The sequence below is a fragment of the Phycodurus eques genome, chromosome 11 (assembly GCF_024500275.1).
Source record: "Phycodurus eques isolate BA_2022a chromosome 11, UOR_Pequ_1.1, whole genome shotgun sequence".
Classification (NCBI taxonomy): domain Eukaryota; kingdom Metazoa; phylum Chordata; class Actinopteri; order Syngnathiformes; family Syngnathidae; genus Phycodurus; species Phycodurus eques.
In genome coordinates, this window is record NC_084535.1 from 2756798 (window position 1) to 2778540 (window position 21743).

Sequence of the window (21743 nt, forward strand, 5' to 3'; positions counted from 1 at the left end):
GTCACAAACTCTCGCGATTTCCTGGCGACATTTGAAATGGTCACCCAATCACCTCCCTCGGACAGCAGCGGCTCCTGCGCCGAGGCCCCGCCCACTCTGCTTATGATTGGCTCACTGCTCGCGACCAATCGAGGGAGAGCAGCAACTGTTGCATTCCCCTGGATGGAACAACCACAAAATTGAAGAAACACATCAATAACTATATTATAATTTAATAGCTATGATACAAAAATGAGTCATTTTGTCGGTTTTATAAAGGGAGGGTGGGGGGGTGGGGGGGGGCTTGTATGGAATTAAGACTGCATTCCATGTGCACGGAGACAGAAAGAGAAGAGCTGCTGTGATTACTGCGCACCGCCTCCTGTCTCTCTCTCTCTCTCTCTCTCTCTCTCTCCATCCCTCCCTCCCTCCCCTCCTCCCTCCTCTGCCCCCCCCCCCCCCCCCCACCTCTCTCTCTCACACACACACACGCATCTCGTCCGAGGCTCGCGGAGGGAGGACGGAGGGACTCAGAGCGGCTCCGCACATCGCAAGAGGAGGAGAGGGAGAAGGATGCTCCAGTATAAGCGGTGACATCTCGCCCGCTCTCTCGTTCAGTCCCCGTTCTCTTCTTTGGCACTCATTTTGTGGATAAAAACAAACAAACAAAAACAAAAACAAAAAACAAATAGGGGGATTGCCACTAACTGGACTGGACCACCAGACTGCGGATGTTTTATTTCTCGGCTGTGGAAGGATTTTTTTTTGGTTCCTCGCTTGGGACGCGCAACCGATTGACGGAGGTAAGAGACCCCGCAGATGAGAGGCTCTTCTCGGGGGCGAGGTTGAAATGCTCGCCGGTGCCTGTTTGGGTGCACAATTGTTGCGCCACACCGGGGAAGTGGCGCACGCGCGCGTACGATTTGACGCACGGGTTTACGCGTTTTGCGGAGGGCAGATTGAGTGTTTTGTACGTGATTGTTTGCACAATTGTGGCACCCAGCGTGCGATTGCGCCTGAGTGCGCGCATGCGACTGATCGTCTGCGACGCGCAACTTTTCATTTTCCCTCGGCTCGGCTGGGCTCGGCTCGGCTCGGCTCGGCTCTACCGGATGGATGAATTTCTGGAATGAAGAAAGAAAGAAAGAAAGAAAGAAAGAAAGAAAGAAAGAAAGAAAGAAAGAAAGAAAAATGGAGACAGACATTTGACGGGCAGCTCATCTTTTTTGTTTTGTTTTTTTGTTTCCAAATAATCCTCTGATTGTGAGCTGCTCTTGTGCTTTGGTGTCCCAACTAAATTGAAAAAGTAAAGGCTGTGTGTAATTAGTGTACTTGTCGTACAATGTGTAGAACGTGTGTTTTTCCCCCCTTCTTCTTCTTCTTCTTCGCCGCTCCTTCCCTTGCGATGTGGACGAGGCTTGATTGTTTATTCCTGCTCATCGGCAGCATCTCTTTTTCTCATGGTTGTGAAAGTTCCAAAGCAGTCGCCGTGTATTTCTTCACTTCAACTTGAAAGGTTTCTCTTTTTTTATTTTTTATTTTTTTTAATTAATGGGGTTTTAGTCTGATAATTAATAAGGATAGCAGCTGGATGGAGGCCAGGGTGCGTGCGACTCCTACCAGCCTGTTTAATTTCTTTCTGCAACAATGCGGAATCATCTCGTTGCATAAAAGTCGATAAAAACCAAGCTTGGCGACGAGGTTTCGCAAAAATGTTCCTGAGAGTTCTTCGATACGAAGGTCCAGAGAGTTGCGATTGGAGGAACACCGGGTGGGTTCCTCGAACACGTGACAATGACTAGTTGAAAGGCACTGTATTGATTTTAGAGGTACGTTTATTCAGTTAAGCCTTCCAGTAATTAGACAGCCTCCCAATTCCGTTAGAGGGCCTTGGCGAGGGACTCAATGGAATCTTACAAAGATTCTACGACATGTTTGGAACGAGTTGAAAGAGCGCTAGTGAAGCTCTTGAGGTTCTTTTGAGGGTTGGGGGGGGGTTGCGGGGGGGAGGGTGTATTAATTTATGACACTGTAATTGTGGTATATATAATTCATCAAGCGCCAGCTGCGAAGGAGTAGAAGAAGATGATGAATGAAAAAGCAGGCGTCATTCCGCGAGAAGCAACAGAGGGTGCTGTCGGGCTTCGCTGCGGCGGCGCGGCCAATGCCCTTCGCTCCCTTTCCTTTTTTTTTTTTTTGTCTTCCCATCTCAACGCCCCCCCCCCCCCCCATCCACACACAAACCTCTGACCGCCCCCCTTTCCCCACCCCACCTCCCCTCATCTTTCCCGATAGCCGCTCTCGGTAGATGGAGAGTTAGTTGCTCTCTCCCCTGGGACAGCCGATTCAATCTCACACAAGTCGAGTCTGTCTGGATAAGTATGTCGGCCTGTGAGTGGCTTCTGTTACCTCCCAGACTGACTGGGGGGGCTAGTGGTGGTGGGGGGCTCCACTGCTACCATTTTGTTTCGCCTCACTCGGGACTTGTCCCGTTCTCGGTGTTAACACGCCGCTAGTTTTTAGTCGCTTTGACACGCTTGTTGTTTTTCGGGCGGTGAGACTTTCCGTGACAAAAGAAAAGCAACAACGGCAAAGTCGAAAGTTAAGCAGAGCTGCAGTGTTGTCGGATGCGGACAGTTAACCTCTGATAACTGGCACACATTCGATCAAAGTCAGTGTATGTGAGGTTCTTATAAGAATGAGGCAGCATATTGCTCTCCAAACACACATCACATCACATCGAAGCCAGAGGCTAACCAGTGTCGTTGGGCGCATTAGTTTCGAACTGGCTCGTCTTCAAATATTCGGTCAAATAGTCGCGCAAACCGATCTGTCTCTTCTCTTCGTATCGTTGTCTTGTGGAGTGACTCCGAAGTTCTTACAAGAAAAGGGCAGCAGCTTGCAAACGTAAATGGGCGTGTAGCGACCGTGTTTTGGAAAAAAAGGGGTTTTGCTTTCTGTACGACTTTCATCGCTATCACTCCTCCCCACCTCGCGTTGACTTGAATCTTTGTTCGGACATCCCGCGTAGATGCGTAATAACGTCCCGCGGTGATTCCGACGACGGGATGAAAACCGTAATCTGCCGTCTCGGGCGGATTGAATGTCAGGAGTGTGTAATTAGTGCTTCTTCTGACCTCAAGTCCTTGTAGTTTCCCCCCCCCCCCCCCCCCCCCCAGAGGTTCGCAACAGTGACTCCATTGTCTGCTTGTACTGAAACGTCCATTCAGGTGTTTGCTACTCACAAAGACCCGAAAGAAGCTAAGATAAATGCTAACAGAACATATCTGTGTTCTAACAAAGTCTGGACACAAACATCACGTGAGCTTAAACGACTACCAAAACAGTCATAAAAGAGCATAAGGACGCCATTGCTAACAACATTGTAGAGTCCGTAATATAATATAACGTTTGCACACATGTGGTCACCCTTAAATCAAGGTAGCATCAAAAGGATTTTGACATGGTTCTTTCAAGGAGAAATTATCACATATTTCTGTTTTACACGTAGGAGCAAGGCAGCCCGAGTGTGGCTGGTCCACCAGTACGTTTCCTGGGTCCAATTGTGACATAGTGATGCTTTAAACTGGTGGAGCTGCGGAAGAAGGCTAAACGTGGCATCACCCGGGCCGGCCCGCCGCACACTGTACACTAATTCATGCCGGTGTCACATCATAACCATCCTTGACGCGGTTATTTTAAGGACGGAATTATGACAAATTGTTGCTTTAGGTCCGCACAATGAGGCTGAAGGTTGCCTTGGAGTGGCTGGTCCACTCCTGTCACAAACGCCACGAAAGGAAAGCTCGAGACTCACCATGGCAACAGACATGCGATTCTTTGAAGTCAAATTTTACACGACTTCATTGCGATATGAGAAAGTGGAAGATGGCGTGAGTGGGGCTGGCCCACTACTATTACCGAACACAGCTAAGTTACGTGCACCGAAACAACTCTTGTCATTTTAAGATCAAATTTTACATCGTGTTGCTTTAGCGAATATAATTATATTACACTCTAAAATAGGTGCAAGGTTTGTTGCCGTGGCAACCACAGATGCTAATCTCATTTCACAAGCAGGTTTCACATCATGAGGACTTTTAATGCGAGGGAAATTGTTACATAGTCTGCTTTAATTGCTTCAAACTTTATTTGGGCACGCAAGAGCGCACGCCACTTCTAAAATTCTGCAATCCACTTTGTCGTGAGCTCAGGGATCAAGAAAGTGCGCCCCCTGTCTAGAAAGCACGGCTATCCGCGGCTCGGTCTGACATCAATTAGCGCCGCCGTCGTCGTCGTATTCCGCACATCGCCGGTGCCTTCGAGCCATCCCGCCTCGGCGCATGGGAGCGGCGAAAAGTTTGTTCGACGACAGAAGTCAAACATCTGCCACGCATCGCAGAGCTTTTGTGGGTGGGGGGGTGTGGGGTCGGGGTGCGGGGGGGCGGACGTCGGCATCTGTTGAACTCTTCTTTCCTGATAGTTGAGCCGCTTCCTGCCTTCAGTCGGATGTCTCTGCAGTTCCGATCCGAACTCCGTGGCCCCCCCCTCTGGCCGGAACAGAGCAAGAAAATGAAAGCCGGGGTGCGCTTTTTCGAGTGCAGCGGTACCTTGACTAAGTTGCATTCGTTCTGTGACGAAGTCGAAAGACAGATTTGATGGAGGGGAGAAACTGTACAAAGCACGGAATGCGGATTAATTTTTTTACGTTGCCCTCACTCAAACTTAGTGTAAATACGAGCCGTCTTAAATATAAAATTGTTGAACAATACATTTTGAAATGAAACCAACCCACAGGGTGCAGTATACAACGTTTACAGCTGCTGTCAAACATCAGCCGCCTCTTAATCACAAACATATCATTGCTAACCCTGGGAACGAGTCACATGCTGCTTCACCGTGTGTAAAGACGTTACTGTCTGATCACGCGGTACATTTCCGTGACGCCGCGTCTGTTGTTTGAGACTCGTTGCCCGGCGCGGACGGGACCGATGCTAATTCGACATTAACGAGCGATCGCGTCCATTCGGCTGTTGACGATCGGAGCGTTGTCGGCGTTTATCGAGCAGATTAGAATGGGAATTGATTACCCCCGATAGGGAGGCGTATTGATCACGGCCCGAATGTGTGCTCGTGTTTTCGTGTTTGCATGTGTTTGATGCGAAAGCAATAGTTTGCATGTTTGCACGCACTCTTGTAATCCGGAGTGATTTGTTTTCCGTGACTGTCAAGTGCTTGGCGATTGCAGATCTTCACCCAGCCTAGCCTCCAAGTCATTGATGTAAATGAATGATGTAAATGTGGCTGATTGTGACAAGAACCCACGCATCCATTTTCACGGATGAGCTGTAGCCTAGGCCAGCACGCGGAGAACCCGAAAACTCGAAACGGGTAAGCTGAGATTCAAACGTGCCATCTCTCGACTGCGAGGCAGACGTGCAAACCATTATTTCACCCTGCTAGTTGGGTAACAAAAGTTTTTTGGTTCCACACTTAATGGGTGGGCAGCCACTTCACACACGCATCTATTAAAACAAAACAAAAAATCCACTTTCTCATAATACCGTCAGCGTTCCTACCTGGATCAAGCGTCTCATTTCCATTTCAGGCAGGAAAAAAACAAAACAGCAGCACTCCTCTTCTAGTCTTCTTTTCCCGATGTGGGTCAGAGAGAATTCGTAGGCTAGCTTGAATGCTAATTCATAATTCGCAGCTGAAAGGATCCTCTCTCCTTTGCGTCGGCGTTAAGCCAGACGACGGCGGGAAAAGACGGGAAAAGAAAGACTTCGCAACGCGTCGGGTCAAGGAGAGATTTAATGAGTCATTTGCGTCTCATTATTCCAGATAATAATTAACAGCATGTGTGTGTGTGTGCGCGCGCGTGTGGATCATTCACAGTTGTCTTCTCCTCGGATTCTCTTTAAGACGTTTGCTAATTCATCGCCGCGATGATGATGTCACGTTTAAAAATCAAAGTTTGGGATTCATTGCTAATCAATAAGCTAATGGTTGTGTGTTCACACACACACACACACACACCATTAGCATAACTTAATGTGCTTATGTTCATTACAGCTGCTTCCATTGCTGATGTAACACTTTTTTTCCACACGTATGTGTCCGTGCTGGTTTAGTCCTCCAGGTGCAATGCGTGTATGTTCGTGCATTTGTGTGTGTGACTTTTCCACGGGCACGGTGTGTAGTTGGGAGCGCGCACACACATGCTGAAACATGCTCACAACAGGCACGCTTTGACACCACGAACCTGACCAAGATGTTTTCCGATGACCTTCACCGAACGCGCATTGATACGCATTGCTTGTACACCCGTGATTTTGTAGCATTTTTTTTTTTTTTTTTTTTTACTGTAGGGAGGCTGGATTGCGACGTCAGAACACGCCACAAGTCAACATAAACAACATAAAAAAGCTCAAGAACACAAATCTGGTGCACGGGTGTGAGTTGAACATCATGCCTAAAACTTCCAAAAAGAGAGAGAAAGGTTAAAGAAAAGTAAGGGGGGGGGGGGGGGGGATGATGGAAAAACAGCTTCTGTGTTTGTTCCGCCGATCATTTTCAGTCTCTGCAATCGTGCGCTCTGAAAAGAATGAGAAATCGGATGGCAAAATTCATCTACACTGGATAAATCAACATATGAGAAGAATTAGCTCAGTAACACAAATGCTACCGAGAGCATAATGGAAACAACGATGGGACTGTGCCAAGTCCAAATAAACAAATGAATGGATGTACCACAGGAAGAAAAATAATAAAGACGAACCGGGATCCATTTTAATCGTATTCTCAGATCAAAGGCACGGATGTCATGGCGTCCATCAGTGCCTTTGATCTTCTTGCAGCTGAAGTCCAAAATCGATGATGGTTACGAAAAGCAAATCGCACAGTTGTCACAAACCAGGTGCACAATTTATTTTATTTTTTTTATATTATTGAGTTTGAACCTTAGAGCGACGTCGTTGGTATTAAACAGAATAAAAATGACCAACATAAACGATGGATTTTTAGCGCTGTTGTGTAACGTTTTACACGCTAACGTTTAACGCAATCTAATTGGACGTCTTAAAACGTACATTTGGCAATGCCATGGGATCATCGCCCTTGAAAAAATTGTCAAGTGTTTGCACAAAAAAAAAAAAAAAAAAAAAAAATCAACAGCACAGTTGTCACAAAAACTACACATATTGGTCTTGGATTTAGTTTGAAACCCTGAAAAAAATGAACAAAAACATTAACGAAAACGAAATATTTATTGGCGACCCGAAGGTTTTGGCTGGATCAATATTGCACTTTGACGACAGGGATTCCAAGGGAACCTGTGACAAACGCACCCTAGTGGCTGTGAGCAGAATAAGGGCGAAATTAGCTAGCGCAATCGGATTGCGCACACAACATACGTTTGGCAATGCCGTGACATCATTGCTTTGATCCTCTCGCAGCAAAATCGAAATCAGCGTTAAGACAAATAATAGCGCAGTCGTCAGAAAAAAAAGACGCAAGTTTTGTACTTTAAATAAGTTTGAACCCAACAGCACTGATATTAACCGCAATAAACGGAATGGAAACTTTGAAGTACTTTTGGGCCCTGCCATGACAAAATTGCTCCATGTTTTCCCCGAGAAAAATAATATCCCAATCCTCATGAAAATATGCGCATTTTCTAATGAGATAAAACCGCAAAATGATGGCGCAGCTCTTAAGTGCGATAAAAACGAAAAAAATCAGGAATTGATTTTCATAAGCGTTACAATTGCATCCCAACAAATCGAGTTCACACACGCACCCACGCACATGCATACAAACGCTCGTGGCCGAAAGCAGAATAAGGACGACATTAGTGCGTTCCGATTGGACGGCTCGGAAAGTACATCTGGCAATGCCACGACATCATTACCTTTGATCTTCTCACACCCAAAAAAAAAATCGGTGTTTCCACGGAGAAAAGTAATAGCGCAGTTGCCACAAACAAAACGCACACGTTGTCCTTTGATTGGCGCTCGAACCCTTGAGCGATTCCACCGCTATTAAGCGCAAGAGGTGATTTCGTTTTGACGACGATGCGCTGGAAGCGCGTGAAGGCTCGTCGTCCGACAGCATTTACGCAATCAAAGATTTTTATCGGCGTATGTTTGGCCGACAAGAATGCACTTGCGCGCACGTTTCACATCCAAAAGCCGGTTTCCTTTCCCACAAGACAGAACATTACGGCACGCTTGACCTCTCCGCCATAATAGGCTCCCTCCATCTCGTCGCATTCAGTCGCCTCCGTCCTCCGTTATCAATAACTCCCACAATGCATCTGCCCCCACCGTTCTTTTTTTCCAGTCCACTTCCTTCTCTGACACTTCGAATGTCATCATATGATTGAATAGGACTGCTGGTACTTCGCCGCACAGTATTAATTCCACTTTGGCTCATTTTCTTTTTTTTATTACTCTCAGACCAACGTTTTTGTATTTATCTTTTTTGGGTTCGTGTGACTGCTCTGACCTTTACAGTGAGCGTTGCATCCTCCAGGACTGCCGGGATGGCTTTGATAGATTAGGATAGCTCCGTGGAATATCGACGTATTTGGGGCTTTTTCTGGGCGCCAAATCCGTGGCTCGTAGGAAAGCCTTAATTGGTGTCAAGGAAGTACGTTGAAGCGATCTTCTGTTCTACGAGGAGCTAAGTTTAGCCGGGGTTGTTAGCAGAAGTGATGGAGAGTCTGCCGCATGTGCATGTTTTTGTTCTGCTGGGTGACAATTAAAACACTCTTGCTAACAAAATTGTCATTACTACTTGACAATTCGTTAGCCTATTAGTATAATTTTTGGACAGTTTTAGAAAACAAGCAAGAAAAAAAACCACAACAAATTCCACAAACAGTTGCCTCGATTCAAATTTTGCAGATGACTATGACCTGGATGATTGAGAATCCACACAGACGTAAAAGAAAATAATAATAATAATAATCTGCAAGCACATTGGTATTCTCGATTGATATTGTGAGAGTAAGTTAAAACTAATTCGAGCAATTATGCTATTTGGCTAATGAATTGTTATTTTTAGGTGTCGACACTACCGACACACTTCCAACGCACTTCCGTTCCATTTTCCCGACATCAAATCATCTGCAAGCCATTTATTTTTAAGATTCACGTTGTATAATAAGTGCTGGGATCATAGTTTGTCGTATATTTACAGTTTAAACTACTAATATAGGCAATTATACACATTTTAAGAGGAGGCGTTAGCTGACTTGTTTTTTTTTGTTTTTGTTTTGTTTTTTTGCTATTCCTGGCTCCCTGTCGTATAAATAGTGACGATTTACAGTATGATAGAGCTCCCATGTGGAAAAACAACCCATTTGCTCCGTCAGCACTCCCAACAGTTATTGTAATTGCTTGCTTAGTGGGTACTTCCGGTTCCGAGATGCACGGTTCTCCTGGAGTAGTAGTTGTTGCTGTTGTTTTTTTACCTCCACTCGCCTCGAGCCATTTTCATTCCGTGTTTGCGTCCTCACCGTGTACAACACTTTGGCCAGAGTGTTTATATTCATTGTGATGTCGAATAGGCGTACGGGTTACGAGTACGAACAAGGTCGCTAGGGTCTGTGAGCCGTACTTGAGGGGACAGGATGCTACTAATGCCAGAGAATTTAGCCTCGAAGACTGAAAAATAATGCACGGTAGCAGTAGACCACAATGTATCCGAAGTGGGAATTCTTGAAATGTTTGGCGATGCTACGACATCATCGCCTTTTCTCTTCCAGATCTCAACTTCAATGAAACAGTTGGAGATGTCTTGTGAATGATATCGACTACGTGAAGAAAAAAAAAAAAAAAAAAGATGGCATAACTCCATCCAGATCAAGCCATTTTTTGGATACATGTGGACATCTTAAGTACTGTTACAGACACACAACATTTAAACACCATCCAAATAAAACTGTGCCCTGTACTGTTTAGTCATGAAAGGACAGTCAAGAATGTTGCGCGTTTCGAGTCCTCGGAAATGTTCAGTAATGATATCAAGGCGTATGAATTGTCGCCGGCGTCTTGTTTGGTTCTCTTGCCGGGGCCAAAACCATCCCGACGTCTTTTTCAGCGCTGCCGCCGCCGATAATCTGGCTCCGCGCGCTCGCAACCTCCTCGAGAGCGGCGCGTCAACGGCGTTTTTGATGAAAAGGCCGCCATGAAAGAGAAGCGTCGTCTCGCTTTGACACCCGGGCGGCGAGGAAATCTCATTTGCGAGGATCGCAATATCGTGTTTATCCTTCAGACGCGCGGGGAGGTATCAGTTCAAAGCGACCGGTTTGTTTGATGAGTGTCGACGAGGAGGACGAGGAGGATGACGAGGAAGGGGGTCGAGGCGTCGCAGTTGACAGGAGTTTAAACGAGAGGGTGAAAGTGGAGTTTTGATGAAGAGGATTCCACTCCACGCTAAAACGCTGGAGGAAATTGTTTCATGCGGGTTCAGGCCACTTGATGAATTCCCTTGGAGAGTTTCCAGTTTGGAATATTTCCAAAGCTCCCCGGCTTGAATTCCCATGGAATTTTACTGCGAATTTCCCGCCCCCTTTGTCACTCCAAACAAGACAAATGTTGCTTTTTTTTTTTTTTTAAAGATAACAGACTAACGTATCTTTGCTTGGTAGTAATGGAGAATGACGTTTACGTTCATCCACATTTGTAGCCCGATTTGAACAAAATTCGACAGCTTCCGCCACCTCTTTGCAAAGTCCCGCTTGTGTACTAATACGTAATTCTGCTGAAAATCGATCAAAACAAAACCTCTGACCCTTGGTGGGGGTTGTGGAAAACATTCACGTCCACATCCGATCCTCCGCCGAGCCAAGATCCCTTTCCTTTGGGTCTCCGGCCTCCTCCGCTACCCCGAGATGGAATATTTTTGGCCACGATTCAAACATTTCGTCATCAATCAAAGAGCCGCCCCCGACAAAATGTCGCCGAGACGAGCCTTTATTGCCTTTGAGGGCTTTTGGCAGACAAGGAATGAGCTTCATTGAGACTCGAGCTGGGGTCCGACACGGCGGCTCACGGGAACAACAACAACAACAACAACACGAGGGCTTCTCTGTGCAGTGCACGCATGCATATTCACTTCACGCTCGTAGAGAGTGGGTCAAGCGATTATAATCATATTATTCTTAAAACAAAATTGTTGATTTGGCTTATCTGTCTGCTTTAAAAAAAGCAAAAAATAAAAAAGCTGAAAGAAAATTTTGCTCACCCCCGAAAATTGGGAGTAAAGCGGGAGAAAATAGTGAAGGACAAAGACCCGAGTGTGTCCTCCAGTGTCCCCACTGAGTGGCGGAGCGTGGCGGGGGGCGGGGGGGGAATGGCAGGCTTCCCGGCGAGGGGCTAACCGGGGTAATTAGGGTCATCACACATGCAAGGCGACACCGCTAATCAATGGGAACGCTGATGGTAGCCACCATCACCCCATCATGGCGTTGATTCTCAACAATCCATTATCAATTAGAAAAACAAATAAACAAACATGCGCCTCGCTTATGCCGTGTCGAGACCCCGGCGTGTACTTGAACCGCCGACACGCAATTACTGATGATCAATCGTTTGTGGAAATTAAAGGCTGTTGGATTTAATGTATGTTTTGCGTGCGTGTGTTTCACAAGTCGCATCAGCTCTGTCGTGCTCAAAGTAAGGTTTTAAACCAGGCTTGGGCTTTCCAATTCGTGTTTCAAAGAGGCATTGGGGTTTCAAAATAGAAGTAGGATTTCAAATCTGGGTTTCGACACTTCAAACAAGTGTTAAGGTTTCAAATTGTGTTTTATAGCCTGGGTTAGGGTTTCAAATGAGTTTCATTCTTTAGGTCCTGAGTTAGAACAATGGTTAGGATTTCACTTTAGGGTTTCAAGCTTTGGTTTCTGGCCTCAGTTAGGGTTGTGTTAGGGTTTGAAACAAGGGCTAAGGTTTCATTTATGTTTCTATTTTTAAAATGTATTTTTTTCTTTTTGCACGAGTCTTGAAAAGTTGTGCATCGGTCACTGCAGTGGACAGCATACATGTCCACCGTAGTGACCGATGCACAACGTTTCTTATGCATGTCGTTATTAAGGAGCCCGAGACGTTTGCGTGAAATATTGATGAGGTTTTATTAGCCATCCAAATATCTTAACTTGCTTGCTGCACGATGCACATCAAGCCATCAAGCGTAATGAATAAAAAATGCATCCGAGCTATTAAAGAGCTAATGGCCGGCAGGCGATCGGATCGCAGCGCTCCGAGGGTCCGCCAGGGTCGCGGTGGGCTGAGGGCGACGTAAACGCACTGTGACCCGCTGGATGAATGGGACGCTGATGTCAGGCTGACATGTGGGGGTGGGCTAGAGGGGGTCTGTAAAGGCTTAGCGGCCTTTTCTGAGACCTTCTGTTCTGGCCCTTGCCTCCTCAATAGAGCAAAGCTAATCAGGGGGCGCTTTGGGGGCCCAGGAGGGTCTCCTCTTTGCTCTCGGCTGAGTTTCAGAGCCGGCGGGGGAAGCGGTGACTCGCTGTCTGGCCCAAGGACACTCGAGGTGGAGACGGTGGAGCCAAACTACTGAAATCCATTATGGAATAAAAGCAAGTCGACGAGCCTTCGTGAAGCTCACTTTGGCCGAGAGGGGGGCTTGGGGGGTGGGTGGGGGGGGCGGGGGGGGATCGGTAAAACAGGCTAAAATCCCGATGTCAGGCGGTAAGGCAGGGCAAGTGACTAAGTATATGCTCGGTGTGGTTACATCTCAAGTTGAGGTGTAAACATATCTCATCTTTTACAGACTTTCGATAATCATGCTGTTGCTGACTTTAATTCGAAGGGGAGGAAAAAAATGCCGATTATCGCTATAAGTGTACCCCGCGATAGAATCTGGAAGCGCAACATTGCCATCTACGGGCCTGGCATGCATATTACAACATTTTTTTTAAACTTGTTTTCGTAGATCTGAATCATTTTCACAACTAGTAAACACAATCTCAATGTGCCAATGATCACAAATCCAAGTCGCGACGATAGGTCATCTCAGCTGCTGCGGGTTTCCACTTCGAGATTTCCCTCTTTGGCTGTCAAAATGCGAACAAGAGCCTGAGCGCAACCAGCAAACACCGACCGGCTGCTCGTGCACCCGAGAGGCTCTCGCGTAATCTCGCTCAAAATTAATACTTTTTTCCGCTGGAGTGTGTCCATCAAAAAGCAGCATGTTATCCCAAAAGACAAAAAAATAGCAAGAAGGGGGGGAAAGACGGTGTCTGCATTTTAGATGTATTTAACCCCATCTCACTGGCTCACATCATCGGAGAGCCCCCCTGGCAGCCTTCCGGGGGTCACGGTGTCAGCTGTGGGATAATGGGACTGCTGTATCCAGATGAGGCGCAGCACAGCAACCCCCTGGCGAGGGGGTTGACATTAAGCCAATTAGTAGCAGTCAATCACCGTGACGTAGCACAGGCGGCTGGATCAATACAAGGATATTTGCCGGGTGGGGGTGATGATGAGGAAAATGGACTAGCGGTATGAAGTCAATGGGATGATCCGAGAAGTGATTAAAATGGCTCTTGTGCCGTTATAATACAAACGTTTGAATGGCAGCAACATCGTCGGGTCTGAAGAAATTGCAGCTTTTTTTTTTTTTTTTTTTTTTGCTGGTTAGCTGCCATGTTTGAAAGGTACAGAAGGCGGGGCACGGGGGGGGGGTTGAAGTGGACCTGTGAATTTGCCAGCTTTTGATACGTAAATGACGAGTAGTGTGAATTTTAACACCCGCAACTTACCGCCCACGGCTCGCTGTGTCGAAAGCAACTTTCCGCTCTTGCGCTGATGAGGCGACACCTAATTACCCGAACGTGTGAAACCGCAATGGCTGCGTGAATGCATGCTGTGGTGCATTGTGTCTGAAAGAGACAGGTGAATAAATGTCCACTGTTACGTCTCTGAAAGCAGAAACTTTTGTTATCAGCATTATCTTTAGCATTAGCATTTGTACTCAATTAGCAATTAGCAATTTTGATTTGCTTTTGCGGGCCACATAAAATGATGTGGCGGGCCAGATCGGGCCCCCGGGCCACCCGTTTGACACATGTGCTCTAAAGCGTCCCTCGAGCAAGATGACATACATACTTTCATTATCGTGACGTACCCATTGAATTTGGTCTTAAAGGGAAAAGCGAATAAATGCAGTTGCACATTTGATACGCAGTGTAAAAGCAGCTAGTTTGTCGTTTGCATTGCTTTTAGAAATGACCGATGCCTTCTCTTTGATTGGTTTTGACAGTCGGCGACAGTATGAAAGTGCATTACTACAAGACAACAGTGGCTACTGAATTGATTTATTTGTTTTTTTAGATCGGATTAAAATTGTGTGGTGAAATGTCGAGCGGAAAGAAAACGGTCACGCATATCTCGGGCGAGACGACGCCACGCATCTAATTATCTCAACGTGCGATTCTGTAACGGCCGTGTGTGCGCAAACTTCGGCGAGTTGGGACAAGCGAATGAATGCGAAGATTAGCGATAGCATTGGCAGGCCACAGACAGCGGAAGCGCCTTCTTCCTGATTTTGTTTGAAAGTGCGCTACCAACCCATACGGGACTTAAGTGGCTATTTGTTTTCTAGATTGGATGAAAATAATGGGGCGAAATTGTGATGTGGCGCTGGAACGAAGACTGTAAAGTGTCGCTCGGGGGAGAGGACAACTAATTACCCGAACGTTTGGCTGTTGCCTTGTTTTGAGCATGACGAATGCCTTGGTCTTGATTTGTTTTGACAGTGCGCAACTATTTGCGAGCAAGCCACCGACACCTTCAGGACTTATATTTTTTCGATTGGATGAAGATTTTGTTGATTTTGGAGCGGAAAGAAGCCTCTCGGCGGGTCGCGAGGAGAAGAAAACAATCCGGGAGAGATGATGAATAATGTCGGAATAAAAATAATAATTATTATATAGATTCCGCCTGCATACCCGAGAGGTGTTAAAATGAAAAGGTGTGCAAATCACCTCTTCCCTCCGTAATCTCGCCGACTGTTTTGCATTCTCGTATTTGTTGCTTTACCGCTCGGAGAGTTTCAAATGAGTTTGTCACGACTAAGGACGTCAGGGGAAAAAAAGATCCAGGCAGCGGAATGAAAGGCACGCATGGTGGGGAATGACAACGAGGCTGCAGAGAGGATGTGAGATTTTTCCGAGGGTGAATGAAGGCGACGCTTCCAGCGTATTAGCGGCATCGTTGGGAACGAGTGCGCGCCATCCTTGCAGCGCAAATGGAGTCAATGGAGGCGAGAGGAAGGCCGCGCACAAACACTGCCGCAAATTAACGGCAGAATGAAAGAAAGGCAAGTAAAATGGAAGGAGGATGACGAGGAGAAAGGGATGGCAGGGGAATAATAGAGGAGTGGAAGAAGGAAATTTTTCAGAAAAAGAGGACGAATGAGCATGAATGACGGAGGAAATGGGACAGAAAAATGAGACGAGGGCGGAAAATGAGGAAGGGAGGAACATCTGGTATGAGACTCAAGAAGTTCCATACAATTTCAATGCGTGTGTGTGCGTGCGTGCGTGCGTGTGCGTGCGTGTGTGTGTGTCTGCGCGCGCGTCTGTGTGGTATTTAGGAAAGAGGAGGAGGTTGTTAGTCTAAAGCAATGATGCACAAAGACACACCAACCGGGCCTGCCACACTCACTTATGTTCAGCTGCATTCATTCAGCGGGGGGAAAAAAAAAAAAAAAAAAAAAAAAAAGGAACTAAAGGTTTGGGAAGCGGAGACCAAAAAGTTTTTGTTTTTTTAAAATAGAGAAAATCCAAAAGGGTTACGTCAGGTCTTCATTTTATATCCTCACTGGCCACAATAATCGCTCAAGAGTTGCATCGAATTCGACCAATTCATGGTTGTAATAACTACAATGTAAACAGTGCAGCAACATAATCCACAATCAGATTTGAATCCAAATTGAGTCAATCGACACCATTTTGGCTCCCTTTTCGGCTTCGTGGGAAAGTCGCAACAGTTAGGATCGGCGTGATTTCTTTTGACACTCAGCAACTGTTCGAAAGCGCACTCCCATCACCTACTGGACTTTTTGTTGTTGTTTTTCTTTATCCAGTTCCGTTCAAAGAATAGATGCAGCTCCAAATGGATCCAATACAACACTTTTGTTTCTACAAAGAAAACTAGGAACGCATGGTTGCGATGACTACAATGTATCCGACAGGGGACCCTGCGAAAGTAGTTTCACCAAAACTGAATCGACAGATACCATTTTGACCTCAAACACAGTTGCCTTGGTGTGAAATCGGCCATGACAAAATAAATACAGCGGCAAAACTCTCCATTTTATACACTCAACTGCCACAAAATTTGGTACCACCAATCATATCCGATATAACACTTTGTGTTTACAAAAATAACTATGAATGCATGTTTGTCATAATCACAGCGTATGCCCAGGATTACGGTTCAATATGCAGTCTGTAGATATAGCCAGGAAATTGTCACATTTAATCAAAAAACAAATCAACGCAAACACCGTTTTTGGCCCCGTGTTGACGTCTCACATATTGTTGTTACAAAGACACGAAATGAAATTTGCCTCAGTGGGATACAGATATTTTGCAATGAAACTTGTTCACTCAATTATTTCAATCATTTAAAAAAAAAAAAAAACACTAAATATAATTCCATGACTGCTCTATGAAGCATTTAGCCAATCAGAGGCCTGGAAAAGTAGCAACAGCTGTCTCTGTTCCTCAATGTAAATATAATTTTCATGTATTTTTGGTTGTGACTGGTATCTTCTTTGAGCGGGCGGACGTTTGGAAGTTGTCACAAGCCGTCTGCCCTCCTTCCTCTTTGTGACTCAGGGCCGCGCTCGCTTCTTTGAGGCCTTAACAAGAGTATTTTCCGCCCGTTTTAACCCTTTTGCTGCCACTGAATTATTCATCTCAAACAAACACGCATACCTCGAGGTCGGCAGAGCCATGCTTTTGTAAATGAGGCTAATCCGCCTTGTGTGCGTCAAGGTTTTCGATGGGTCGAGCGTTTTGTCCGACGGGGATTTTAGCTGTCGAGTGCGGCACCGCGTTGACCCTTTGCGGCCTAAAAATCACAGAACTGCGTGTGCGTAGGTGAGTGTAGGAGGCTCTCGCTTCTTCGTGACCTATTTGGACCGGAACAATCAAAGATTGAGGCCCGAAGGCACAAAGCGTAAACGGGCCAAATACGGCGCGATATAATATAGACGAGCAGGCCGACACACTCAGAGGCGTATACGATTCAGGTCACATGGACACGCACACACATTTTAATGACCATACGGCAATAGTCACATGTTCCCCTTGACCACGGGTGTCAAACTCAAGGCCCGGTGGGCCAAATCGGGCCCACCAAGTCGTTTCATGTGGCCCGCAAAAGCAAATGATCTGTGTCGACTTCCATGATTATTGCTCAAATTATCATAAAATAATAACAATAATTAGCGTTGAGACATTGCAAGCCTTTTCTGTTGATGGTAACTTGAACAGTAGTTGACCAAACTATTATCCTTGACTTCTGATTTCAAAACTAGGTATCCTTCAATTTGTATGTGATGATGAGGTGACCTAAACATTCATATGGTTTCACAGTCAACGGCCCCCTGAGGGAAACCGTGACTACAATGTGGCCCGCGGCAAAAATGAGTTTGACACCCCTGTCCTAGACTGGCGAAAGTCAACATACGCATGACAATGAGCTGATGGAGGCCCGGTGCCAACAAAATCACATTTTGAAATACTAAAGGTCAAACAGTGTCATTCGGCGAGAGGTAATGTTGTGTAATGTTCTTGAAAACTCTCGAATGTGGAACTGCCGTGTGTTCAGGGCCGGGTTTAAGTGCTTTGAAAAAGAATGAAACGGCTTTTGAAATGCCGAGCAGTTGAGCTCTTAGCAGGAAGAAACCTTGGACACAGTTAGAGAAATGGGTGTGCAATGACGCATACACTGGTAGTAGTAGGACAAAAAGAGAAAGTTGAGTGGGTGGGTACGGAATGTAGGGTAAGTAAGATCGGTGGGTAGGTTTTTAGGCAGGGTAGGTTGGGGGGAAAAGGCCTGTAAGTAGGTAGGTAGGTAGGCAATGAAAGTAAGTTGGCAGGTCATAAGGTAGGGCAGGATAGTTATGAAGGTCAATGGGGGGCAGGATGGGCCAGTGCACCCCCTAGCACTGGGCTTGGCCCCCATTAATGTCCGCCCCCACCCCTCAACAAAATGGATAGGATGTGACCAGACGAGTCAGTCAAAATTTACGCTCAGATAATTTATCAATAAAGTGCAGAAGGGACATTGAGGCTAATAACAGTACCAAAAAAGCAGGAAGTCGTTTCTCCCCCCCCCCCCCCCCCCCCCTTATCAGTAACAGTAGCAGAACTTTAGTAAACCATTTAAGGGGCATCTGAAGCCTAAAGAATCCAAATAGGAACGAAAATTGGGGGAAGAGCGATGAAGTGAGTCCAATGGGGGACGAGGAATGGAAACTCGTGGCGTCTAGCACTTTATTCTTCATTGCGCTATTAACCTGTGTGTGATGCAGGTTTAGCAGCTGTGAAAAGTTCTGCTGAGACAAAGCAGGTCTGACAGCAGCCACACACACACACAGACACACACACACACACACACACTCATGAAGCCTCCTGCTGCCATTTGAGCAGATGTTTGCTTTGGCCTCGACTGGATCCCACTTTGATGAGTTTTCCATAAGAGGTCCCCCCCCCCACCGCACCACCCCACCCCAGCAGTGGTCGCTTGAGCTAGCACGAGCGCTGCGGTTTTGGCAGACGAATCAAACTGATCCTGATTGGCCAGACGTGCAAACCTAAGCAACGTCTGATTTTTTTTTTTTTTCCCCATCCATCGCACTGATGCTCATATTTCACATCTCGTCTTTTTCACTTCACTCTTCGAACCTTTTGAACCCATTTGTACAACCGCATTTATTCACGATTTCTGGGGTTCGATCAGAGGCAAGAACTACCGCAGAGTCCCGACCGAACAAAATAACAGGAATACACATCTTGGACACAAGCGGGGTTTAAAGCGGGCTGGACGTCTACCTCAACTGCTTGGCTTGAAGGGGAGGGGGGAGATGGGGTAGAGGAATGGGATCCGGAATGCCAGACCAATGCGCATACTCATACTGGTACTCACAGTCACCTGTATCGAATGGACTACGGTAAATAATACAAGTGCAAAAACTACTAGCGAGTTTCAATACACGAGCAAACAGATGGGGTAAGTAGGTCAAAAAGTCAAAGTACATATTTAAGAAAACTCAAGTGGGCGGGGCTTGGGTAGGTTAGGTAGGTCGGCAGGTACGACGGTCGATCAGTTGGTCAGTCTGTCCTTAAGTTGGTAGCCAAAGAGGTTAAGGTAGGTCGGCAAGGATATAAGACAGGTAGCTAGGGTAAGAAAGTTGAGGTAGGTAGGTAGCTCAGTCGGTAGACTGCAAGGATGCTCAAGCAGGTTGTAAGGGTATTAAGATAGGTAGGGAGGTAAGGTAGTTAGCGAAGTTGAGGTATGTTGGTAAGCTAGGGTAGTAAGGGAAGAAAGTTAAAGTAGGTAGCGAAGGATATTAAGGTAGCAAGGTAAGGTAGGGTAGGTTATGGAAGTTAAGGTTGGTAATTTGGTTGTTGGGTGAAGTTAAAGGGGAACTAAACCCGCCCCAATTTTTACTTACATTTTTTTTCCAATACGGTTTTTGTGCCACAACCAATCTAAACACGATATTCTGATTGATATTGCTTTTGTGGCATAAGAATTCAGATGAATTCATCAATTTGAATTCATCTCATGGCAACTTTGGCAATATCGCCCTCTGCTGTTTAGCGAAATTAACGTCACTACGTCAGTTGCGCTTGCTGCGAACGTCACGTGACCAAAACCGGGAAAAAGGTAGAGGACTGCACGTGGACGCTGCGATAACTAGCATAACAATGAGTTGATGACATGATGTTTTGAACAAGATTTCTACCAAGTTTGGGTTCAAAACATCATGTCATGAGGGCACAAACAACATATTCTTGCTCCAAAAAATTTTTGAGTTGAGTTCCCCTTTAAGGCGGGTAGGTTGGAAGGGGTACATAAGGTTAATCGGTTGTCGGTGCGGTGGGCGTTACTTTGCTGTTGTTGATGGACGCAAGAACTAGCTCAGAGTTGGAACTGATCTGAACTCTGAACTCATCCTCTGCTGCTGTGACAGATGACGTTGCAGTTTGCATCCTCCTCCGCCCGCCACCGTTCCGTCATGTTTGCTTTTCTGCGCTCGCTCTCTCTCTTCCCGGGCCTCAACATTCATTCTGACATTAGCATTCACGTCGCAAGCCGTGGGAGCTTGCCTGCATTATCGAATGCAAAGTCGCTGTTTGCACCGAGGAAGCCCAGCGTTTACCAATGGCCTCGTTTTTGTTTGGCGGGGGGGGGGGGGGCGTTTGCTTTTTTTTTTCAAATCTTGGCATCAATTCAAAGAGCACAGCTGTGCTGAAAGACCCTTTGGACAATTTTAAGGCACATTGACAGCCTAAAGGGAACTTTATATGAATATATGTATCAAAAAGCAAGTTCTGACTAGCACAGGTGGATAACCGTTGTTAAGAATTTTGGAATTGGATAGATGTATGACTCAACAACTTTATGTTGGGTATGCCATTCCTTATCTTAGAAACAAACCTCTTTCACCCAGTGGAATCAGCATTTATTTGCCTGTACAAAAAGGTGCCACATCACCTAGTATAGCTACAGTCTACCACCAACCAGCTAAGTACATCTTATCCCCTTTCACACCGCCATCCCAGAAATTTGGCCGCATCTGTGGGGCAGACAGTAAAAACAGCTTTGGTAAAGAACTAAATGTATATAAGGAAGTTAACGTAGGTAGTTTGTTAGTGGAGGGTAAGATGAAGAGTTGGTAGGTAAGGAAATCAGGTTGGGTCGGTAAGGTTAAGCGGTCGGGTTCGGTAGGTTGGTCGGCAAGAAAGTGAGGTTAGGCTGTTGTGTGAGCATTGAATGCTTCTGCCTGTCACTATACGTTGCTGGCATAGATAGCGGATCAAAGATGCACCATTTGTGCGGAACTGCGGTAGCAATCCTTGGTCCAATGGAGCAGAAGAAACGTCCCTTCAGTAAAACTCTGGACGACAAAGGCGGCGCCACACAAAGACAGACAAACAACAACACACACCCAAAACGCTCGGAATCCGAACGGACAAAACGTGGCATCACCTTTGTTTACATCCGTCCACTAAAGTGCGGGTGGTCTCGTCCTGCCCGCCCTCATAAAAACGCTTTTACCGCCATGTTAAACAGGAGGAACGAATGCCGTAAACTAACGGCCGTCTGAAAGGGGGCGAGGGAGACTCATTTACATCACACTACGCGCACATGCAGTAAAAAGGACACTCGCTTTAACTGCATGCGTGTGTGTGTGTGTGTGTGTGTGTGTGTGCGTGTACTTCAGTGCAGGGTTTCACACACCCTGGCAAAGAACGGCTGACAAAGCAGCAGAGTGTGATGTAAATGCTCGTTGTTGTCACTCTTTTCGGTCTCTTTCCTGTTGGTTGTCGCGGTAACCGACAGCGTCTGACCTTTGACGAACGACGCTCGGGGGACGGACGCGTAGACGCGTGTTGTGACATTTGCCGATGTACAACAACACAACTCATCGATACAACTATTACGTCACTCCGCTTTTATTGTAGGCCTTTGCGGCTCAGGGAACCATGTTGA

At 46.2% G+C, this 21743-nt stretch overlaps 1 protein-coding gene across 2 annotated transcripts in view; it reads left to right on the forward strand.

The window, feature by feature from the left end:
- Positions 1-496: 496 nt before the first annotated feature.
- The window catches only part of cdh11 (cadherin 11, type 2, OB-cadherin (osteoblast)), a 70154-nt gene continuing 48907 nt past the window's right edge, over positions 497-21743 (forward strand). For both annotated transcript variants that reach the window (XM_061690998.1, XM_061691001.1), the window contains exon 1: positions 497-782. The gene's annotated coding sequence lies outside the window, so the exon portion shown is untranslated. The remainder of the gene's footprint in view (positions 783-21743) is intronic.